Raw genomic sequence first — 22,120 nt, 5'->3', positions numbered from 1 at the left:
TTTGCGTTGTTTGGGTTTTCGAATTTTGATTCCTTTTCCTAATGTGAATGCAATAATGAAGTGGTCACTACCTAGGTTTTGCTCGGTGTTTTTCTAGTCCGCTGTACTTACATTCTTGCTTAATGTCAGGTCGGGGGTGGTGTCCCTGCTGATGCCCCCGTGCACCCGTGCGTGTGGGTGCATTTGGATCAGTGTGCAGGGTGAGTCCTAGTGTTTGCATGTCTTCCCATAACTGTCTGTCCTTAGGATCCTGCCGATTGTACCCCCATTCCTGATGGGCTGCATTAAAGTCACCGGCTATGATAAGCTGGTTATTTCCTGCGATCTTTAGGGCTTTTCGGAATAGGACTTGAAACCTAACTTTCCTTTGCTTCGGAGTGCTGTATATGTTCAAGAGAAAGATATACTCTTTCGGTCTTTTCTTCGAGTGATGATTTCGGTTAAAACTGCTTCTATATCCCGAGATGTGATCTCGTGATTAGTAGCAGCTATGTTTCTCCGGATAAAATTCGTGACTTTGGATTTTTCGCCCCTATCGCTGCTGTGGCTTTGATACCTAAACAAATTGGTTGGGTTTTTCCCAGTCTCCTGTATCATGATAGCTATGGGTTTGTCGGCAGTTTGTTCTATGTATTGTTGCAATAGCGCTCGCTTTCTCTGGTACCCTCGGCAGTTCTACTGCCATATCGTGGAGTTAAGAGGAAAGTATACAACAGTTGCATCTTGCCTGTACTCACCTATGGGGCTGAAACGTGGAGGCTAACCAAGAGAGTTCTACTTAAGTTGAGGACAACGCAGAGGGCTATGGAACGAAAAATGGTAGGGGTAACATTAAGAGATAGAAAGCGTGCAGAGTGGGTCAGAGAAATAACTCAAGTTACCGACATTCTAGGGGAAATTAAGAAGAAGAAATGGACATGGGCAGGACATGTAGTGCGAAGAGAGGATAACCGATGGTCGCTGAGGGTAACAAACTGGATTCCAAGGGAAGGAAAGCGTAGCAGGGGGCGGCAGAAAGTTAGGTGGGCGGATGAGATTAAGAAGTTCGCAGGGGTCAAGTGGATGCAGCTAGCACAGAACCGGGTTAAGTGGAGAAATATGGGAGAGGCCTTCGCCCTGCAGTGGGTATAATCAGGCTGATGATGATGATGATCGTGGAGTTGTCTTTCTGATTATGGCTTTTGTCCATGATTGTTACCCATTTTCTTCTTCCTCCTCCGCGTTTGGCGGGAGGTGGGGCGTCTTGTGGAGAATGTCACTCGCGTACGTCATGGCCCCGCCTTTGAGGCTTTTCTTTTCCTTCGCTTTTGCTGTCTCGCTGACGTTGGACCGAATCGTTGAACCTCTCTCCTAAAAGAGAGAAAAAAATTACCGACGATTACGTTACTTCCTAATGCGAAATTTGAGCGCAGCAAATAATCTGTTTCACCTTTTCGATAGATTGAGGCAAAGAAATCGAGCAACACATGTATGCGCTATCACAGATTTTTTTTTTATTATTTTTCACACGTATTCCTTTAACAAAGACTCCCTTCTCGGCGGCGGCGATGAGCTACTGCTTCAGCCTCGCTTACTGCTCTGGATTCTGGCGGCGACGGCGCTGTGCCTCTGCTCTGACAGCTCGTTTAGCAGCAGCAGCAGCAGCAGCAGCAGCAGCGGCGGCGGCGGCGGCGGCGGCGGCGGCGGCGGCAGCAGCAGCAGCAGCAGAAAGAACTGGCAGATAATTTCGCAGTGGCGAACGGCAGCGTCAATTTCGACTCGGGCCGTGCACATATACAGATCCGCCGCCACCGATCTGGCTCTCTGATTGCCACCGCACAGGGGTTGCATTGGAGGAGGAGCGAAAAAAGGAATTAAGTTCGAGCCGGCGCTTTGACAACCGGAGACTCGCAGGAAGAGGGGGGAGGGGGCGGCGTGTACACCCAGCGGCAAACGATGGGGGCAGAAGCGCGCGCAGCAAGCGGACAACGCGATAAAGGGAGGAGGGAAGAGATAGCAGCGACTGACTGATGCTGCTGACGCCGATAGTGAGTCAACCCCAGCTGCGCAGTTGGTTTCAGGGACAACGCCGCCGATGCCGACGCAAACAATATGATACCTTCGCTTCCGCAGCGCCAAGAACCAGGTCTAGCCGTGGGAAGGTGGTCACGTATTCGTCGACGTGCCGGGGCCTACGTGAAATAACCGGCGCCCCAAGCAAAAAAAAAGTGTGTGGCAAAAGGTAGGGCCGACCTTTCTCGCCGACCAAAAAGTGGCCGGCCGACCTTCGGCACCCGAATGAGGGCCGGCGTCGGGGATTGGCACTGACCTAACGTCGGCCGATTTTCGGCAATCGACGACGGCCCGACCTTTTGGCCCGACGTGATCGACCACCTGCCGCACGTGGGCCTGCCGTCTGCCAGCGTTACTGAATGGTCGGCCGCTCGTCTGCCCTAGCACTTTGCTGACGAAAGACCGTACGTCGGCCGGTTGCTTTCCGACGCCGGTTAGTGGCCGGCATCGCCCCTCGTGCAGGTATCATGTCATGCATTTAATATATCGTGGCCCATGCATATATAACGGGGTAGCACATACAAATGCATCAAGAAAAGCAGTAGCTTTTCTGATGCCATGAAGAAACAAAAGCTGCAGTATTTGGTGAAAAATTTATTTGTCAACAGCGTTCAGAAAAAGCTCGCGATTTGCTTTTTAATAAGCGTGGATATATTACTGCGCGTGTGCCACATATGGAAGATGGGCTTGAGGCTTGGTCTCCTTCTTTTGGCAGCCTGTCGATCACTTGATGTCTGCGACTGGTCGGATCTGCGGCAGGTTCCATCTTGGTCAGCTGTATGAAGAAAAGTGTTTTAATTAAATATTTCCTTTTCGCCTAGACTTTTACATTGCAGGCAAATATAGGGTGAAAAGGTAGAAAAAATAATGTCTGCTCACTGCCACCAACTGCACTATCACGTCAATATATTTTATGCGCTTGACTTGATGCGACCCTACTGAAAACGCATTAGCGCAGAGCCGCAATAGGTAATCAGGATCCGTGAATCCGCGAGAAAGGCGCGATCACTTTGTTTTGCTGAATCATGATGTTGCAATTTGCAACCGTAGCGCACTCAAACCTTATCCTCCCGAAGCGCTTTCTTGCATGCTAATGCTGCAATTTAATAATTCTAGCAAAACCAAGTGTCCGTGCTTGTCATAGAGCGCGTATGAGGGATTCCAACGCGGCAGAACAAACAGTTTCCGCGATATTTACATGATACCTACAATAAGTTTATTCCGTAGAATACAGCTTAATTTTCTCAAACTAGATGGAACTTTTACAGCAAAAGCGACCGGATATTTAACGATAAGTCATCTGATTTATTTTCGTTATTTAACAACCGAGCATTATTTTAAAAATTGTCTCATCAGCCAAGACGGCTATTTAGACAGCCCAACTCTTAGAAGCTTATAGAACCCGTTCTAAATTTTTAAAGCTTGAAACAAGTTAGCTGAACACCTCATGAGCATGTAAGCACCAGGAAATAATCCGCACGATGAAAATACAACTGCTTGCCCAGAAAGCAAGCGCACAGAGCAAAATCAATGTGAAACGGCTCAGATCTGTGTGCATCACATATATAATTCCAAAATCCACAAATGAACGCACTGGCTCACTTACCTTGCCAGCATACCGCATCACTCAATCATCAATTTTCACGTATATACATCATTACAGCAGCAAAATAATAATAATAATAAACACGGCATAAATCTTGTACTCAGTCCTGGCACGAGCTTGCTTGGCAGTAGCGATGATGCTAGTACAGCTTCTGATCGCTCCTATGGCGAGGGGTGCTGCAATATTTATATCAGTGATAGTATTTGACATTTAACTGGGTTGCATGCGTCCCATCGGTGTGAGTCGAATAATCGAATTTTCCTAACAAAATCAGCGCTAATACCTGTCCGGCAAGTGCACCGCCATGAAGAAGCGAAAGACCAGCGTTTTAGTGTAGAGGAGACCAAGGACTTCGGGCTTCGGCGAAACGAGCTTCCACTGTCGAAGCCAGTTTCCAGATCAGCTGATTTCGCCTCCCTGCACGATCAGCGCAAGGCGCGCACACCAATTACAAAATATGCATTTACAGTAACAAGATGCGCATAAGTCTCAAAACAATACATAATTAGTTGCAGTACATTATCGTATAGAAGAAAATCAGCGATAATTTGACTTACCTGGTCGGTATACATGTCAGTGCATGCACTTCGATGTGAAGAAGTGAAAGACGGGCGTTTTGGGGCAGAGGAGATCGGACCTCGGACTGCAGCGAAAAGAGCTAATTCCACCGCCGCAGCATCGTTTCCAAGTCGGCTCAGCACGTCTTCCTGCGCAATCAGAGCAAAATGCGCACACATCGATTATAAAAAAAAAAAAAATGTACGTAGTAATAAGATGCGCATATATATACGCGCTCCAGAAAAAGTTGCAGTATGTTGTCGTATCGAACAAAATATGTGCTAACTGGACTTACCTGATCGGTATAGTGAGCGTCCCTCCATATTAAAAGGCGAGCATTTTGGGACAGGAGATACCCAAGGACCCAGACTGCAGCAAAATGAGCCAATTCTGCCACCGCAGCCAGCCGCAGCCTTGTTTCCAAACGGCTCAGCAAGTCTTCCTGCGCGATCAGCGCCCACACCAATTATATATATATATATATATATATATATATATATATATATATATATATATATATATATATATATATATATATGAAGAAAGATGCAAGGAGTATATAACAAGACGAACATATGCTCCAAAACAATACATTATTATGTTCAGTATAATATCGAATCTAGCAAAAAGCTCCTCTGATCAAGACCGAAAGATCATGTACTTACGCATGTTTTGGTGAACTTCGGCACGAAGAATCTGTACAGAGTGGCTGCAATCATCAGCTGCATATGTGGGCTGTTCTTTTCAAACGCTGACTTCTGCAGGAGGTTGAGACAGATTGAATTTGCGCGAAATAAAAGCGGACGATAAAATTAGGCAGTAGGCATCGGGCGCGCCCACACGGACTCACGGAGGCTGGCCGTCGACTGAGTGGCGCCGCGCATCTTAGCTCGCGCGGGATGTGTTTTCCCGCCTTTTGGCCACGTGACCTCAAGAAGGGAGGAGGGGGGGGAAGAGAAGCTGCAAAAGCAAGGAGAATCTCCCTGTGTGCGGTGCATGCAATTCTTTTTTCTTTTTTTTTTTCCCCCGCTATTTCTCTCTGCTTCGGCATTCCTGTCGCCTCCCGCGGTAGGGTGCCTCGATGCCTTTCGCCTCCCCGTGGTTCTTTCCGCTTTGCCGCAGGGAGAAGAGATGGACCGATGGGGGGCAGCGGGTCCAGCGCAGCGAGAAGCAGTTTTCTTTCTTTTTCACGCCCCCTCCCCCCCCCCCCTCCCTCGTCGTTCAAGAAGCGTCGAGGTAGTTTCTTTTCTTTTCTTTTCCTTTTTCTACGGCTTCTGTAGAGCCCCCGTCTTGATACCAGCGGCTGTAGTTCTTTGCATGAAAAAAATATGGCTTGGAGTGAATGTATGTAATGTTCTTTTAACCGAATATCTTCCACATAAACGAAGTGTGGGGCAGTAGAACACCTGCAGCTTCATATAGCCAAAATAGCAAGACCTGGCTACGTATATAGTGTTCAGCAACTTTATCGGAACCGTCTTGGAAACTTTTCCAAGACGGTTAAGTTGCAGAACACTGTATATTATGAGTGATTTTGCAGAGATGACATAGTCCATGCGGATTTATACTTCCCAAAGCAGTACGTGGGTTATTTAGAGTCCCTCGGGCTGTCATATTAATCGCAAACCACATTTCCGTTTTCGCGTTTGGTTTCCATCATAATGCGGCTTCAGCAGCTCGACTAAAGCCCGTGACCTCGAGCTCAAGCTGGTAAATACCGATTGAACCACATAGTAACTGCTGCAAGTTTCTGACAAAAATATATTTTGTCCATTTGTTTTAGGGATGCATAAAAATCAGTAGAAGGTCGCAGGGCAAAGTGCACCGGATCCAGATGAAAGCTCATAAAAGCTTACCGCCTCTTTTCTTCACCCCGTACGAAATGTAAATTCACGGATGTGCGAAACGAATTTAAGGGCGTTTAGGATTGATAGGTTTCGAGGGCACTGGCAAAAGTAATTGACGGTTAACGTATAAACCTTAAAGGCACGTGATCTCTTCGGTTTACCGTGGGTTTGCTTAGGGTTACGTTATAGGTTAACTTTATGATGAGGTTGTTTAAATTCAGAGGTTACCATTTAACCATAAAAAAAAATGGACAATTACATTCGTAGGTTCATAGCAGTTACCGCGCAAATCTTAGGTACTTAATACTAAGTATGCTTCAAACAGACAATCAGCGCCTACCAGTTCACAAATTCAAGCATAAGTTCATGACAACTCGCGATCAACTACAGAGTGTACCATACCCGCGCGCGGTTAAAGCTTTATTTCAAAATATGTATAAATAAAAGTTAATTTCAGCTTCTGTTGCGCAATGTATAATTTTATCAGCAGGCTCAAATGATATAGTGTCAATATATATCATGCACGCGGTATAACTCAATGTTGCATAAAAATAGCTGTTTCAATGATACGAATTTTCCACTTTTCTCCTGCTAAGCCGACTGCCTCATGGAACGTAGAGGGGAAACCTGCTGTATTGCAGGATACTTTACTTTGATATGCACAATGTTATTTAGTGATATAATATAGCAGCAGTGAATACGCGGCTGGAGAAAAGGGGATTCGACGAACTTTATATATGTTCTGGCATTTCATACCATATTTCTGCGTGTGAGGCTGACGTTGAAGAATTTAACAATGTAGACCGCCACTGGTGCAGGAGCCGATCGATCCTCGTCATGTTGCGCGGGATTCTCAAAACGCAATCCCTTTGAATTTTCTCAAAAGAACCAAAGGTTACTTCTTGCACAATGCTTGTGTTCGCAGGAAGTATACGTTCGACAGGCGAATCGTCCGGGCGATCGGCTCTTTGCGTGCCTTTTATTTTTATTTGAAAACTATCAGGACCACATTTGTGTTCTGGATAAAGACAGTCGGCCTCGGCATATTGATATATAAGGAATAAAGCTTTCGTAATCCCCGTGTTTTAACTGAGGCGGGCAAATATTTGTCCCAAGCTGTTCCATTTATCTTCATGTCGGCAATATACTCGAGTTTCGTCTATCGAGAGTGCAGCATATATGTATATATGCGAAGCGTTACAGCTCATTTGGTCCAAAAGCCACCTCGCTAACCCGGTTTTCGCTTGAGTATCGTCGGGTTTTGTCTGAAATATTCGGAATGTGGTAGTAAATATGGAGATGCGGTCCAGGTTCCCACCGGGATCTGTGACAGATGCTGCGCCTTTACTTTCCTATAACCAATTTACAATTAACTGCGGTTGTCCACCGAAATAGAGAGATAGAGAGAAGAATGAGAAGGCGTTGTGTCCCGTCGAATGTTAAGGGGAAACTTGAGCGTCCCCCTAATTTTTATTTCCTTCTTTCAAATATTATTAACTATTCCATCGTACTACTGTGTAAGGTCGTGGAACAATTTACTCTGTGCGACTGCAGACGTGCGTAAGTGCGTGCGTGCGTGCGTGCGTGCGTCACACACGGCTTCGTGCCGATGTCGGGATAGACTATTAACTCAATAATCTCGGACATCTTGTTCATCCTAAAGTTATAGCTAATTAACGTATGCGCGAAACTTCTGATAAAGCCTAGTGCACACAGGTGCCAACTTTCCCACATCTGTGTTCCTTGATTGTTTATTGATCCAGCCTCCCAATGATACGACCCTGCATGGCTTAGCACGTGTTTTCTTGTGGATTCCTCTTGCAAAGTCAATCTACTTTGATTATATTTTCACTATAGCTAGGTGGTGGCGCCTATCTGGGTTCCGCCTTGTCTTCATTATGCCCTTTGTTGTGCGTTATTGGGTATCCGAGTTAGTGGATCACATAGGTTAAGTTGGGCGGCCTTAACTTTTATACTGGCTTGGAAGTAGAAGGCAGATGCTTGTAGTGCATGGTCAGGGGAAGCAGGCGCACGTGTTCGCATAGTTAGAGATGTTTGTAGACGGAGCATGGATAGCCATAGCAGTATCTAATCTCTGCGAAGCGCTCTGCTATTCTGCGCCACTATACATATGTGCCAAAGGTATGCGAAGTGGGAGACGCCTATTGCACCCTATCTCCCGCATTCTCTAAGAGACTTTCGGTAGCGCACTGAGTGTGGTGTATTCGATCCCCACCAAATTAAGACAGGCTTTACAGCTGGCATATTGATCCGCACAGTATCAACTTTGGTCAGGTCGAGTCTCACACACGTGTCCTTAAGGACTGCGTCGCAGCTTGGACATTCCACTGCCTAGCGCCGTGAGCTTTTTCGTCGCACAGTGGAAGGACGCGCGAAGCTTTCGAACAACGTGTAGTGAAGTCCGTGGGATTGATCATTTGGCAGAATAGCAACGCAGTCAATCGTATTCTTTCGGTGACCCCGTTGTCTACTGTTCCCCATGCTAGTGCGTCTCACCTAGATATAGCCAGCTGTTAGTTCTTGGAGAGCAAAGCTTTATCCGGAGGTTGTTGACGCGGCACATCCACCTCAGGAAGGTCACTTGTACATCGAAGTGATTTGAACTGGGTGCTTGTCTTGAAAGACGCAAGCCTGCGGCTCACGCGTATATGTGTGAGCACAAAGGATCGAGCAATCGACTGCCTGGAAATTTGTTAGGGGGTCAGAGCTCCCGAGGGAGTCCTGTTGCAGCTGCGCATTATTGATATACAACGTGTGACCAGAAACTCACTGCATTATATATTTCTTGCCGCTACCTTATATGTTCGGTACTGTTTGCTGTTTTACTGAAACATTATTTATTGTCCCAGTGTGCTTTGCTATTTCCATGTTTATCAATAAGATTTCTTTGGTTCCCTGCTATGTAAATGGTTGAAGTTCACGCCTATGACGTCATGATCGTTTCTACTCTCTTATCCCGGTACTTTTCAAGCAGAAGTCTTAAGTTTCAGGACCTATGCAGCATTCCTTCCATATGCAGGGCTATTCTACAAGCGATCTCTCGGCTTAGTACGTACGACAGATAATTCGCTTTAATCAATGAAGGAAGAAGAAGTGGAGGTTTCCGAACGTCTGAAGCTAGCGCTCTTCCACTTTTCTGGATTTTATATCGCTGTGAACTATTTGTGATCTCGACATCCTTCGGGATGGCGGGCGCACGACCCTTGCGCCCACCCGCCACCATCGAACAGGCTACAGCGTACTCGACGGGTCACCTTGACGTCGCGGACGTGGAGCTTCCAGACTCGGCAGATGACTCCACCGTGACTGAGATGGATTCCGACAACGGCTACACGCCTGTACAGTCGCGCCGCCTGAAAAGGAAGCTGCGCCGAACATCAGTAATGAGTGAGACACCAAAGAAGAATGCTGAAAAGCAAGGGATCTTTTCCGTGGCCTTCGTACCAACAACGGCAACGGCGAATCTGAATGTGATAAACAGACAGCACCTGACGCAGTTTTTCGACCAGCTGGTTCCCGGTGAAGTTGACGAAGTCAGAATTAATCCCTGGAAGAATGTCCTGACCGTGGATGTCAAATCCCAGGCTACAGTGGACAAGCTGAAAGGAATTGGTGCGCTAGGCAACATGCCGGTCCGTTCCTTTCTTGCACATGGGAAAAAGACTACTGCAGGTGTAATCAGCGACGTTGACCCCGAGATAAGTGAAAGCGATCTCTGCACGCTGATCAAATCTACGGCGCGCATTGTGGATGTTCATCGATTCGGCCGCTCAAAGTGCATTAAATTAGTCTTTGAAACTGAATCCCTCCCATCACACGTTAAAGTGGGCTATGTGAGACACCCAGTTCGGATGTATGTTCCAAGACCTGTTCAGTGCCACAAATGCCACAAGATCGGACATGTGAGCGCCGTTTGTCGAAACGAGGTCTCCTGCCGTCGATGCGGCGGTACGCATCCTCATGAAGCATGCGAGACGGAGACTGTCAAGTGTGCGAACTGCTCGGGTGCCCATGAATCGACGGCTAAGGACTGCCCTAAAATTCGGGATGAAAAACGTATACTAAAAAAGATGGTGAGAGATAACTCGACTCATCAAGAAGCGGCCGCGTCTATTCGTCGTCGCAAGCACCGTTCCCGACGCCGACACAAGGAATCGGAAGGCAAGCCTAGCCTGGATAAGTCAACTTCAGAGTTAACGTCAGCTCAGGTGCCACAACAGATTGAGTCTAATCCCGCTAAGAGTACTCTTGCTGTAATGTCGCAGACAGTGTCACAGGCCAAGGATCCGACAGAGGCTGTTGTATTACCTACCGCCTCTGATGCTGAGTGGCCAGCTCTACCATCAAAGGCCAACGCCAGGCATAATCCCAGTTTGGTTGCCACACGTACTGAAAATTCCGACAACCCCGACAGCCAGCAGGTAAAAGAAATGCTGAAACAGCTGGTTCGTTCAATGCGGGTGCTGCTCTCCAGCATCAACACACAAACAGCAAAGTTTGCTGTTCAGTTTTTGGACGCATTTGAGCCGCTCTTGGCGGCATTGCAATAATTCACAATGGCGCAACAAACTAACCCCACCTCTGTGACGATGCACTTGCGCCGCAGTGTTGTGATGCAATGGAATGCTCGAGGCCTGCGTGGTCGGCTGAGTGACTTCCGACAGCGGGTACAGAAGTACCGCTTTCCTGTGATTGTGATCTGTGAGCCCAACATGCCGGCTGCTTTCCGCCTTTCTGGATATGTTCTGCTATGGTCTAGAGAAGCTAACGAAACAAGCAAAGTGCTGGTATGTGTACGCCAAGACATTTCGCACGTCCGCCATGCTCTGCAGCCCCACAAAACGAACCACTACATTTGTTTGACGTTAACCCTGAAAGGACGAGTATGTTCTGTAATTGGCGCTTATATTCCACCGAGAAATGGCTTGGACAAATCATATCTATTTTCAATAATCCAGTGTTGTGCAGCTCCTCGTATTATTGTGGGGGACTTTAATGCTCACCACCCTCAGTGGGGTAGTGCAATAATGAGCAATAGAGGAAGAGACCTGGCAGACTTTATGCATACGCAAGATCTCGTCAATATAAACGACGGCTCACCGACGTTTCTACGCGGAACAACCTACAGCAGCTGCTTGGATGTGGCGTTTGTTTCCAGAAACCTCCATCCCTCCGTTTCTTGGTGTAGTGATGTGGAAACACATGGCAGTGATCACATACCAACGTACATATGCATCAAGTGGTTTGCACCTGCCACTTCACCTCGTGTGCAATACACAGACTGGCCCGCCTTTAGGGCAGCGGTGGAGACTTCCAGCGTGGACCTCCAGTCACCATCTCAAATAGAAGGACTCATTACTTCCTCTCTCAGTGAGAACACTCGCTATGTTAGTGTGCCGGTGTCAGTGTCCAGCATCGACGTGGAATTCGAGCGGCTTCGCGCGATCCGTCGGCGGGCTGAAAGGAAGTACAGAAGAACGAAATCCGCGCAAGATCTCGCACTTTCTCGCCGAGCTAGACGACAAGTTTTGCGTCACCTGGAGAGGTTAGGACGACAACGTTGGAGACAGTTCTGCTCATCACTGGATCCCCGTAAGCCCCTGTCGCGTATCTGGCATGTTGCGAGAAGCTTACGCACACCTCCGCAAGAAAGGCACCCTTTTCGTGCCCTGGCCCTTTACCAACGCCGCAATGAAGTTGACGTAGCTGAAGATTTTTGTAAAATGGTTGTGGGCACAAACCAGGCACAGTTACCAATTTCAGAGGTTTTTGCACCACCTTCGCCGAATGATCAATACGACGTGCCCTTTACAATAGCTGAATTAGACGCCGCTCTTGCTTCTTGTCGGCATTCATCTGCACCTGGTCCTGACGGGATTACATATTCAACCTTATCGAACCTAGGCAAGGATGGTAGAACTGCACTACTTAATTACTTCAATGATATATGGGCTTCTAGTACTGTTCCTGAACACTGGAAAATTAGCCGCCTGGTTGCTCTTTTGAAGCCTGGAAAGCCTCCTCTCGAACTTACCTCATACCGGCCAGTTGCCCTAGCAAGCTGTGTTGGAAAAGTTATGGAGCGCATGGTGCTGGCAAGACTTGAGTGGTATCTAGAGAGTAATGATCTTTATCCGAATATGATGACTGGATTTCGCCGCGGACGCTCTTCCATTGACAGCGTCATCGACCTTGTGGCGACTGTAGAACACGAAAAGCGTCACCGTCGACTAGTAGCTGCTGCATTTTTAGATATAAAGGGAGCTTACGACAACGTCCTCCATGAAGCTATTCTTGATGGACTTGACGACGTGGGAGTTGGTGGCCGACTGTACTTGTGGATTGTAAGCTATCTCAGCGGCCGCTCTGTTTACATGACTACGCCTGAAGGAGATACTACCCACTTTCAGGTCGGTCGTGGAGTTCCACAGGGAGGAGTTCTCAGCCCAACTTTATTTAACGTTGCGCTAATTGGCCTGGTGAGTGAACTGCCAACTAACATCCACATCAGTGCATATGCTGACGACATCTGCATCTGGGCCTCTGGTTCGACGCGCCCACAACTACGTGCGAGACTGCAACGAGCTGTGTCATCAACATCGATGTACTTACGGCGTCAAGGTTTATTTTTAGCGGCAGAAAAGTGTGCAGTGATAGCGTTTACGGGAAAATGTGTCAGCCGCTACCCGATTACCCTTCATGGAGTCGTAATACCATACGTCTCCAGGCACAGATTCCTGGGAGTAATTATTGACCACCGACTATCTTGGTCGAAACATATTGCTATGGTGAAGAAGAGGCTAATTAATTTTTGCCATGTACTTCGTTACATAGCTGGCATCAAATGGGGTCCAACTGAGCGCTCCTTAATACGGCTTTACGAGGCTCTGTTTGTTGGCTACATCCGGTACAGTCTCCCAGTACTTTCTAGTATGAGCATTTCCTGCTTGCGGACTTTAGAGAGCGTGCAAGCGCAGGCACTGAAAATATGTCTTGGACTGCCCAGATGCACCTCTAACAAAGGCACAATTGAAGAGGCACACGCTCGCCCAATGTCCATATACTTGTCACACGAACCACTTCGTGTATATTTACGAGCACTTACAAGACACCGTTTTCACCCACTCAGCAAGATTCTGGATGAGAGGCCGGACTGCAGTTTTACAACTGCACTCCGCTGCCATCAGTCGCAAGTACCGACAGGATATGCCCTCCCATATCGTCCCACCCAACCACCATGGACGATGGATAAACCTTTGGTGCACCTTCGTGTTCCCGGAATACTAAAAAAATCTATGGTACCAATTAGTGGACTCAAACAACTTACTCTGGCACACATCTGGTCAGAATATCCCAGTTATATTCACGTATACACCGATGGATCTATGTCAGCACAGGCATCCGCCGCAGCTGTGGTCATACCAGCTCAGAAAACGACTCTGCATTTCCTTTTGGGACATAACTCTACATCAACCGCTGCCGAACTTGTAGCCATTCGGGAATCTATTCGCTATATATGTGGGGAACCACCTCAAAAATGGTGTATATTCACGGACTCGAAGACTGCATTACAAATTTTGGAAAACTTCTTACGCCACACTGCCTATCAGTCCCTGGCACTAAACATTACGGAGCTCATCACATCTGCCCAGCTGCAAGGCCACATGATAATGTTTCAATGGATTCCTGCCCACTGCGGCCTCCATGGGAATGAGCAGGCCGATGAAGAAGCGAAAAGCGCTCTCATCAATGGCTTCCAGACAGCTGTGCCTTTTTCAAGAGCGGATACGACGTGTCTTCTAAAGAGTTGTATGAATATTGCTACAGCGACTTACTGGGCTCAACCAGACGCCCGACACATGCGTCTAAGAAAGCTTGATCGAACATTTAAATTTACTGTTCCGCGTGATATTCCGCGTCATCAGGCATGCTTGATACATCGACTTCGTTTAAACGTGGCTTTCACGCGCAAGTACTTACATTTAATTGGACAGATGGACTCACCGGAATGTTTAACTTGTGGCATCCCAGAGACTGTGGACCATGTATTATTGGTGTGCCCAGAGTATGCGAACGAAAGAAATGTGCTAGCTGCTTCCTTGAAGCGTTTAGACAAGAGGCCTCTGTCGGAGGAACTGCTGCTGGGCGCTTGGCAGGACAAGGGGAAGGGCATCCAGGCAGTGCGCGCTCTTTGCCGTTATTTGAGCGCCAGTGGACTTGATTCACGTTTGTAAAGCAAGCTGCTGTGTCTGTATATATATTTCATATGCCTTCTCCCACATCGTCACCCATCATGACCTTCTTTCTTCTCTCCTTCCCCTTCCCCAGTGCAGAGTAGCAGGCCAGATTTGAATTATTCGGGCCAACCTCTCTGCCTTTTCCTATCAATAAATCCATCTATCTATCTATCGCTTTAATCACTTCCGATACATGTTCACGCCTTAAAACTAAAAGTTCTCCATATTATTAGTCTGCAAGCCACAACAAAAACCCGAAATTGCGGCAGCTGCTTCAGGAAAGAATTCTTTTCAATTAGCTTCTTTTACTGCGCGTACCTCGTGTAGCGTAGCTCTCAATAAATATTCTTAATTTTCAATCACTCTGCCTAACATAGGGGTCTCAAACTCATATTGATATGCAGGATGCGTTGAGAAAATATTTCTCTCGCGGACCAGGAGTGGACAGTAACAAGCAAGAAAATATAGAAGCCATAATTCAAAACAATCTGTTAAACAAAAGCGAAATACTAATAAAATAAATAAAAATCAACTGTTTCGTTCCTATGAAACCACACTCCCATTCTTTGAGCAAAAAGAAAAAAGGAACAAAAAAAAAACAGAAAAAGCGGAGCATCTTCGATTTTTTGTGTCCAAACGCGCCGGAGGAGCTTCAGGATGGCTTGGCGGAGTTACTGAAAGGATACAGCGGTTGAAAACTACTACAGTCACTTGTCCTGACAGTATATAAATGCGAATGAAAAAGAGGTCTGGTTGTCCAGCGCCTAGTTATTGAAGGTAACAAAGTTGACTGTCTTGTAATTTTAACTAATAACGCGCAACTTTGGAAAACGCGCTTACATTTCCAACATTTCGTTCGCACGTACAGCGTCCTCGCGCGCTCGAGATCGTCTCTTGGTCGCGCTCTACACTTCTGCAATGAACTTGAAAGCACGCACGCACCCACGAGCACAAGCTGCCGAGTCTTCCAAGAACTGTTGGCAAGAAGCGGGGGAGGAGAGGGGGGTAGTTTCCGGTGTAGAATCGGACCGCTCGCTGCGAAAATGCGCCCCTCCGACTTCCGAAAAAAAGAATGAAAAGAGCCGCCCGTCCCACCCCGGCAGGTCGTAAAAGAGGATGAATGGGCCACACGCAAAGAAACAAAACCAAATGACAAGGACGCTGGCCCGTTTTCTCGCGGCTCTTAGCTTTACCAGACTGTTTTGAGAAAAAAAGTATGCGAATAATAACCTGGACAATAATCATTTTCCTTCGTTTTTTTTTCTTCATGTATTTGATCGTAAGACAACTTTGTTCGAAAAGAGCTACTTCAATAATAGTACACAAATACCACAAAACTGCATGCTCTCTTCAAAGTCGGCGTGTATACATCTCTTCTCTCGCCCAGTCAGGAACGCTCGCCACCAACTTTCGAGCTGCGGGGGTGACACAGCAATTGCCCCGCCCTTCCCATTTCCCCCCTCTTTTCCGCCCTTCCTTCGAAACGTCCGAGTGTGAGGTCGGTTTTGTTTCGTCCGAGTCTCCCTCCGTGTACGCATTTCTCTTCTCCTGCGAAGTAGTGTTTTTAGAATTTGTCTCTTTGCTTGCCTGCCGGAGCGTTCGCCGCGGCCAAGGCTTGCCAGTGCCCTACGCATAATTTCTGCCCCCGTGTGCTTTTTCTCTTCTGTCCGCTTCTCTTATTTTACACGATAGCCTTCTCCTCCCTTACAATGAGAAGTTGCGTCTACTCAAGTGCCCTGCCATATAGCGGACGCATTTCAGTGAGTGATACGGGCTAAATGGGGTGTACGGGAGCTTGTGCGCCAAAATATAACTGATTTTACAGCACCTACAGCTGCGCTTCGTAATAAGCAAACAGTATAATGACATGATCGACACATGAAATCGCGGTCACCTTGTGGCTTGCTGTTTATCAGAACTCGGTAAATAATTTTACTAACAGCTATAAGGTTCACTAAAAATGTGAGCGACAAGTTAAACAAACAATAGCATTAATTAATGTAACAAAACATTTACACTGAATAGCATGTATCATTTTGTTCCATACTAAGCGCAAATTACATAACATCGCGAAAAACCAAAGCCAAGTAACAGGCAAATTTAAAAAAAAAAGTAGCAGTCGTGCTCTTCATAACATTTTTTCAATGTACCGCCTTAACAGTCGGGCCAACGCATTGCCGCACTCTTGCCATTAACCTGGCGCCGTGCCCGGCATTTAGTCCGCCCAAAAAGTCGGGCCAAAGGCCGCTGCGAACTACTTGCCGAAATGGCTGGCGGCTACCTCCGGGCCGACCGCTTGCCGTGGTTTACTAGCCGACTAAGTAGGCTGCCGACCATTTTCCGAACGTCGGCCACACGTAAATGGTCGGCCGAGGATGCTTGGGGCGTCGGCAACTGAAGAGCACCCTATCCGCCACACAGGAACAGGGGGGGGGGGGGACCCTCCCCTCCTCTTTCTGCATGGCGGCGACGGTGTTCTATGCAGTCACGTTATCTTGACTCTCTAGCGGCGTCAGCGGCATCCAGCGGTATCAGTCGGTCGCTGCTAGCGCTGGGGGGATGAAAGGGGGGCGGAGCTGGTTACGAGGCCGACGACGACGCCGACGCGAAACCCAGGAACGGACGCCAAAGAGCTGCGCTCTAAAAACGAGAGGTCACGTCGGAGTGAAAGCTTCAGGTGGTGCGAAAGAAGGGAAGGCTGTACAGGGTTTTGAATATTTGGGGGCTGGGATTTAAAAACTTCCTATGCAAAATCTACTACACTATTCGAGCTAAAATAACGTTCACAAAGTAGCAAAATATCGTCTACGTTATCTGATAAGTGATTCAACATCGGTACTTGCCTAGATTTTCCGAAATCGAGGAAAAACTGCTCTCGGCGGCGTGCACTATGTTCGCAGAAGAGAGTCGAAAAGCTATTTTAACATGGTGTGTCATCTGTCGGGCAGCGAGGCAAGCGCACCAACGGCCGGGATGGAGCTTGTCTCACTGCTCGACAGATGACGCATCATGTTAAAATAGCTTTTCGACTCTCTTCTGCGAAAATTGTGCACGCCGCCGTCAGCAGATTTTTCTCGATTTCGGAAAATCTGGGCAAGTACCGATGTTTAATCACTTATCAGATAACGTAGACGATATTTTGCTACTTTGTGAACGTTATTTCAGCTCGAATGGGGTAGTAGAGTTTGCATAGGAAGTTTTTAAATCCCAGCTCCCAAATATTCAAGACCCTGTAGAAACGACGCAAGCATGCTTCTCCGGCATGGTCTAGTGGTTAGGATACCTGGCTCTCACCCAGGAGGAACGGGTTCGATTCCCGGTGTCGGAAGGCTATTTTGTTTTCCTCTCCTCTCCACCTTGTCTTTCTGCTCTAACAAATTTTCCCCCCAGACCTTTCGGGCGCGGAGCAGTGCACTTCGCCGCTTTCAAATTGCCGCGAGCGCTTCCTTTTCGAAGGAAAAAAAGAAAGATTTCACGAGATACACGTACATGACGTGTAGGCTACGTCACCCATATGTGGCACGTGACTTTACAGGGTTGTCTCAACCGCCGCCTGCTAAACCTGACACACGCTGTATGTGAAATGACATTATGCTCGTTCCTCACATGCAGACAGAGCCGTGGTAAAAGACATGCCGATAGATGCCTACGCTGCTACTGACGCGAGCTGCACGTCGACTCGTCGAGGCCAAGAACTGCTGCACCGCAATACATGAATGCACAATTAACCGGAAAGCCGGAAGCGCATAACCCGAATTCCCTACGAACAGCAATGTTGTTTGGTATTTAGGGGAAGACTAGACAAGTGCTCAGCCTGCATCTTTTTTTCTTTTTTTGTCGTTGAATTTTGCGTACATGTCACGGTCGGTCTCGAGGGAGAGAGTGCGCGCTCTTTCTTACGGCCTTCTCAATCGCTGCGGGAACAATGGAAACTTTTCTCCTTGAGCTACGCTCTCCGCCACCGCAAGGGGCGCGACCTGCTCACTGTTCGCTCCGCGTCTGCTTCAGTGGCGGCGGGTGGCTTTTGCCTGGTTTCGCGCTGTCTCTCGCGAGTTTCGTGGTGAGTGCAGCCCCGAAATTAAAGAGCACAGAAGGTAGATGCTGCAGCGGCATGTCGTCAACGTACCACACGTGAACGGATATAACACTGTCGTTCAGCAAACGTTCGACAAGCATGGCATACATTGCGGCACGGCAGCTACTTTTGTCCGTTTTAATCCGAATTTTCCCCAAGCCTGTACAAGAATAGGAACAAAAAGAAAACTGAATGAGCAGTGATCACATGGAAGCTTCTTCAAGGCTAACATGACAGCAACTTGTCTGCAACAGCAAAACCGTCTTTCAGCGCTAGATGCGAAACCATTCATGTAGCACCGCAGATGAAAATAATTTCATAAAAATGTATTGTAAATTGCAAAATGCTTGCATGATATAAAATATTAGTATAACAGTCAAAGTAAACGTTGTAGGGTTGAGTTTTGAATGTTATTACAATTCATATACTATATAATGTGTGGTATTATAAACATTATTTTAACTTTGCAAATAAAAATTGTTTTAATGAAATTTTTACATTATATTATGCTTATTATGAAAACAAAAAATGGTTTGATATTCATGACACCACTTGTGCTCGAAGTGGCAAAAAAGGCCAATAAATGATGAAGGTGAAACTCGATATAGTGACTTACAAATGAGCTCACCTGCTATATCGAAAGTAGGCAAGAAACTTCTAAAGCGTTAAAGAAGGACAATCTCACTGAATACTCATTTAAAGCCTTATATAGCGACCCATTGAGGCTCTCTTCGGGAAAGTAAGGTTAATGTGCGGAAGGGAATGACATATGCTAGATGCGAGGGCCGTAACAGCTAGCGGCACATGACTACATGATTACATTGTCAAGACGGACGTTTCATCTGAGAGCAAAATCAAGGCACTGAAGGAAGTGACGGCATCTCCTACCATCCCATTTCCCACTGTCACATATTCCGGTTCACCTTACGTCGCTGGATATATCGTTTAGTTAATCAACTTCGGGTGTGACGCTTGCGCTATTCTTCTTGAAACTAGCGAAAGAAGCAGCCCCATGTAGTACGCTCCTCTACGAGGACAATGTTCTAGTGGACTGCATTATCCGAAACCAAAGCTTGTTGCCCTATTGGACAAACTTTTTTTTTTCGAAAAAGCTGCCGTGCACCTACTACACACAAATGTTCTCGAAGTACTTAAGATCCTGATTCAGTCAGCATTTCAGAACTCAACACTGCGTTGCCCGAAAGGAATTGACATCAGCTATGTTATTAGGTCCGCTTCTTTGATATTTGAAAAATTTTTTAGAATTCTTCTTCTCAATTAATTATACCAGGAAAGTGACAGAGAAGACCGAGAGGCCAACTCCTTATGTGCACAAGCCGTGCAGGAAGATTTTGAGCCTGAATTTTCTAGACGCAGGTCGCATTGTGATGAATTGATGAATATATAGTGCAATGTGTAACTTTGAAGGACAATTTTTTTATTGTTTGCCGCTCTTTTCGATTCTGCTTAACTATTTATGCCCATTTCCTTGATTAAAAGTAGTCGCGAGACTACATGTACGTCTTCGGTCTTTCAACCGACTGATATGTTTTGAACGAAGCTAGAACAGCCCACTCCACTAGACAAGTGAAATTTTCACTGTATGAGTAAATTTTTGTTATTTGCTGTGAATCTGAGACGCGCCATGAATTTTTGCCGGTGCCTCTTCTGATCTAAACGAAAACGGTAGCGGTTGACAGAATCTCCACCCAACAGTTCATGCACTCACGTCAGGTCGCGCTACACCTGCTTAAAGCATTCAAATGCAGATTGCATAGCCTGGTAAATTTATTTTTGTACAAAACTTGGGGGTAAAAAATGTTGAAGTGGACCCGAAGCTTCATTCGACCGTGCACGGCCGCACTGACGAAGGAGCGCGCGCGTGAGCGGATTATTGACTGCATTTTATTCCTCGTACACGATAAATGTTCGATGTTGATGACGGACTTTGTATAAACTATAAGGGGCGAAATGTCAGGACCTGCCGGTTGCAACTGACGCGGGCGAAGCTAAAAGCGAGCGCGCGTTTCCCTTGCGCGTGAACGGCTGTGGCGGAGGAGCAGCAGTGGGGCGGTGGCGACCCCACCGAGGAGCGGCGGGCGGTAGAAACAGAGCCCATTGGAGAGGCCGTAAGAGAAGAGAAGCGCTCTCTCCCTAGCCGTGGCTCTTGCACGCCGGACGCCACTGACCGCCGCTGGTGGCGCTGCAGTTACGTTTACTAGCTAAGGGAGTTGACGAGATCAGGGAGATAGCACAGCAGACGCAGATAGTTGTATGCACAGTACCAGAGGTGCTAGGATTGAACGGAAAGATGGAAAAGGACGTGGTGACAGTTAATCAGGACATAAGAAAGTTAAGCCTGGAGAAGCGTTTCGAAGTGGTTGAGGTAAACAGGGAGGTGCATAAAGCAGGTTTTGGTAGGGCTTTTCAGCGAGATGGCATTCATTTTAACAGAAGGGTCGGAGCAGAGATCGGCTGGCGCTTGGCAGGCAGGGCTGTAGTTTTTTTAGGGGGTCCGCGAGGACTCCGTGCACAGAGGTAGTTAGAAGTGAAGCAGAAGAAAGTGTAATAATGGAGGCTGAACCCCCAAAAATGGCAAAGAGTAGGTCGAGAAAGAAAAGTACAAAAAAGAAATTTAACACTAGAATCAGCTACATAAACATGCAAGGAGGTAGAAAAAGAGCGAAATGGCTAGAGATAGAACAGCAGTTGAAGGATGACAAAATAGGTGTGTACGCTCTTTGCGAGACTCATCTCAGGGATCTAGAAGATCCGCCGTTTATAGAAGGCTACGTCTGGGAAGGGTGCAACAGAACGAGAACAGAAAGAAAGGGTGGAGGGGTAGGTATGTTGATACACCAGGGAACAAATTGGCAAAGAATTAAATCATCTTGTAAAGAACATATCTGGGTTTCAGGAACCATTGCCGGCATAAGGACATGGCTTGGGGTAGTTTATTTAGGAACAGGACATCAATGCAGGCAAGAAAACAGGGATCTTGTTGAATGTCTCAGTGACGATATAAGCCAGTTTGGAAACGGGGCCAATATTATTCTGCTGGGGGGCATGAACGACCACATCGACGATCTGGATGGATACACGGATTGTAACGGGAAGCTAATGCTAGATTTCTGCGAGCGACACGATCTAGTTATAGTAAATAGAGAAACAAAATGTGAAGGCCAAATCACGTGGGAATTCCGCAACAGGCAGACGACCATTGACTATTGTCTAATGTCGCAGGAAATTTATAGCAAGGTCACAAAAATGGAAATAGATGAAGAAGGGGAGTGTAGTATGGGAAGTGATCATAAATGTATTAGTCTGCAGATGGGGGCCTTGATGAAAAGAGAAATGGAACTTAGACAAAACGTAAACGCAAAATTAAACGACGATCAAATAGCGCAGATAGCAGCAGACATAGAGGAAGCAATAGAGAAAAGCCCCATGGAAGACTGGGATTATGAACAGGTAGAACTACTCATAAGGAGTAAAATTCAGGAGGTTAAAGTAGCAAACCGCTGGAATGGAAAGAGGAAGCCACAGAGCTGGTCGAATAAGGAAATCAGGGAAGCTATTGAACAACGACGGGCTGCTTCAAGGGAACATCGAATGGCAAAGAAAGCACAGGCTTCTCAGGAGGAAATCGACCAAAAATGGGAATCATATCGACAAAAGAAACTTCAAGTGCAGGCCCTCGTCCAAAGTAAAATAAGACAGTCCA

At 46.9% G+C, this 22,120-nt stretch overlaps 2 long non-coding RNA genes and 1 other non-coding gene across 3 annotated transcripts; 1 reads left to right on the top strand and 2 right to left on the bottom strand.

Moving 5' to 3' along the window:
• Positions 1 to 2,633: 2,633 nt before the first annotated feature.
• On the bottom strand, positions 2,634 to 4,066 carry LOC146201493 (uncharacterized). The gene is made up of 2 exons (XR_014701614.1): positions 3,942 to 4,066; positions 2,634 to 2,827 (listed from the first exon to the last, which is right to left on the bottom strand). It is a non-coding gene; the product is annotated as an uncharacterized LOC146201493 (long non-coding RNA).
• Positions 4,067 to 4,150: 84 nt separating this feature from the next.
• LOC146201492 (uncharacterized) lies at positions 4,151 to 15,291 on the bottom strand. The gene is made up of 3 exons (XR_014701609.1): positions 15,162 to 15,291; positions 4,512 to 4,658; positions 4,151 to 4,365 (listed from the first exon to the last, which is right to left on the bottom strand). It is a non-coding gene; the product is annotated as an uncharacterized LOC146201492 (long non-coding RNA).
• A 2,286-nt stretch (positions 15,292 to 17,577) lies between these two features.
• TRNAE-CUC (transfer RNA glutamic acid (anticodon CUC)) lies at positions 17,578 to 17,649 on the top strand. Its single transcript has one exon. It is a non-coding gene; the product is annotated as a tRNA-Glu (tRNA).
• The last annotated feature ends 4,471 nt before the right edge of the window (positions 17,650 to 22,120 follow it).

This window comes from Amblyomma maculatum, chromosome 1 (genome assembly GCF_055883805.1).
Source record: "Amblyomma maculatum isolate TAMU_Amacu chromosome 1, ASM5588380v1, whole genome shotgun sequence".
Classification (NCBI taxonomy): Eukaryota; Metazoa; Arthropoda; class Arachnida; order Ixodida; family Ixodidae; genus Amblyomma; species Amblyomma maculatum.
The sequence above is the reverse complement of the archived record's forward strand: the minus strand, read 5'-3'. Positions and strand labels throughout refer to the sequence as shown.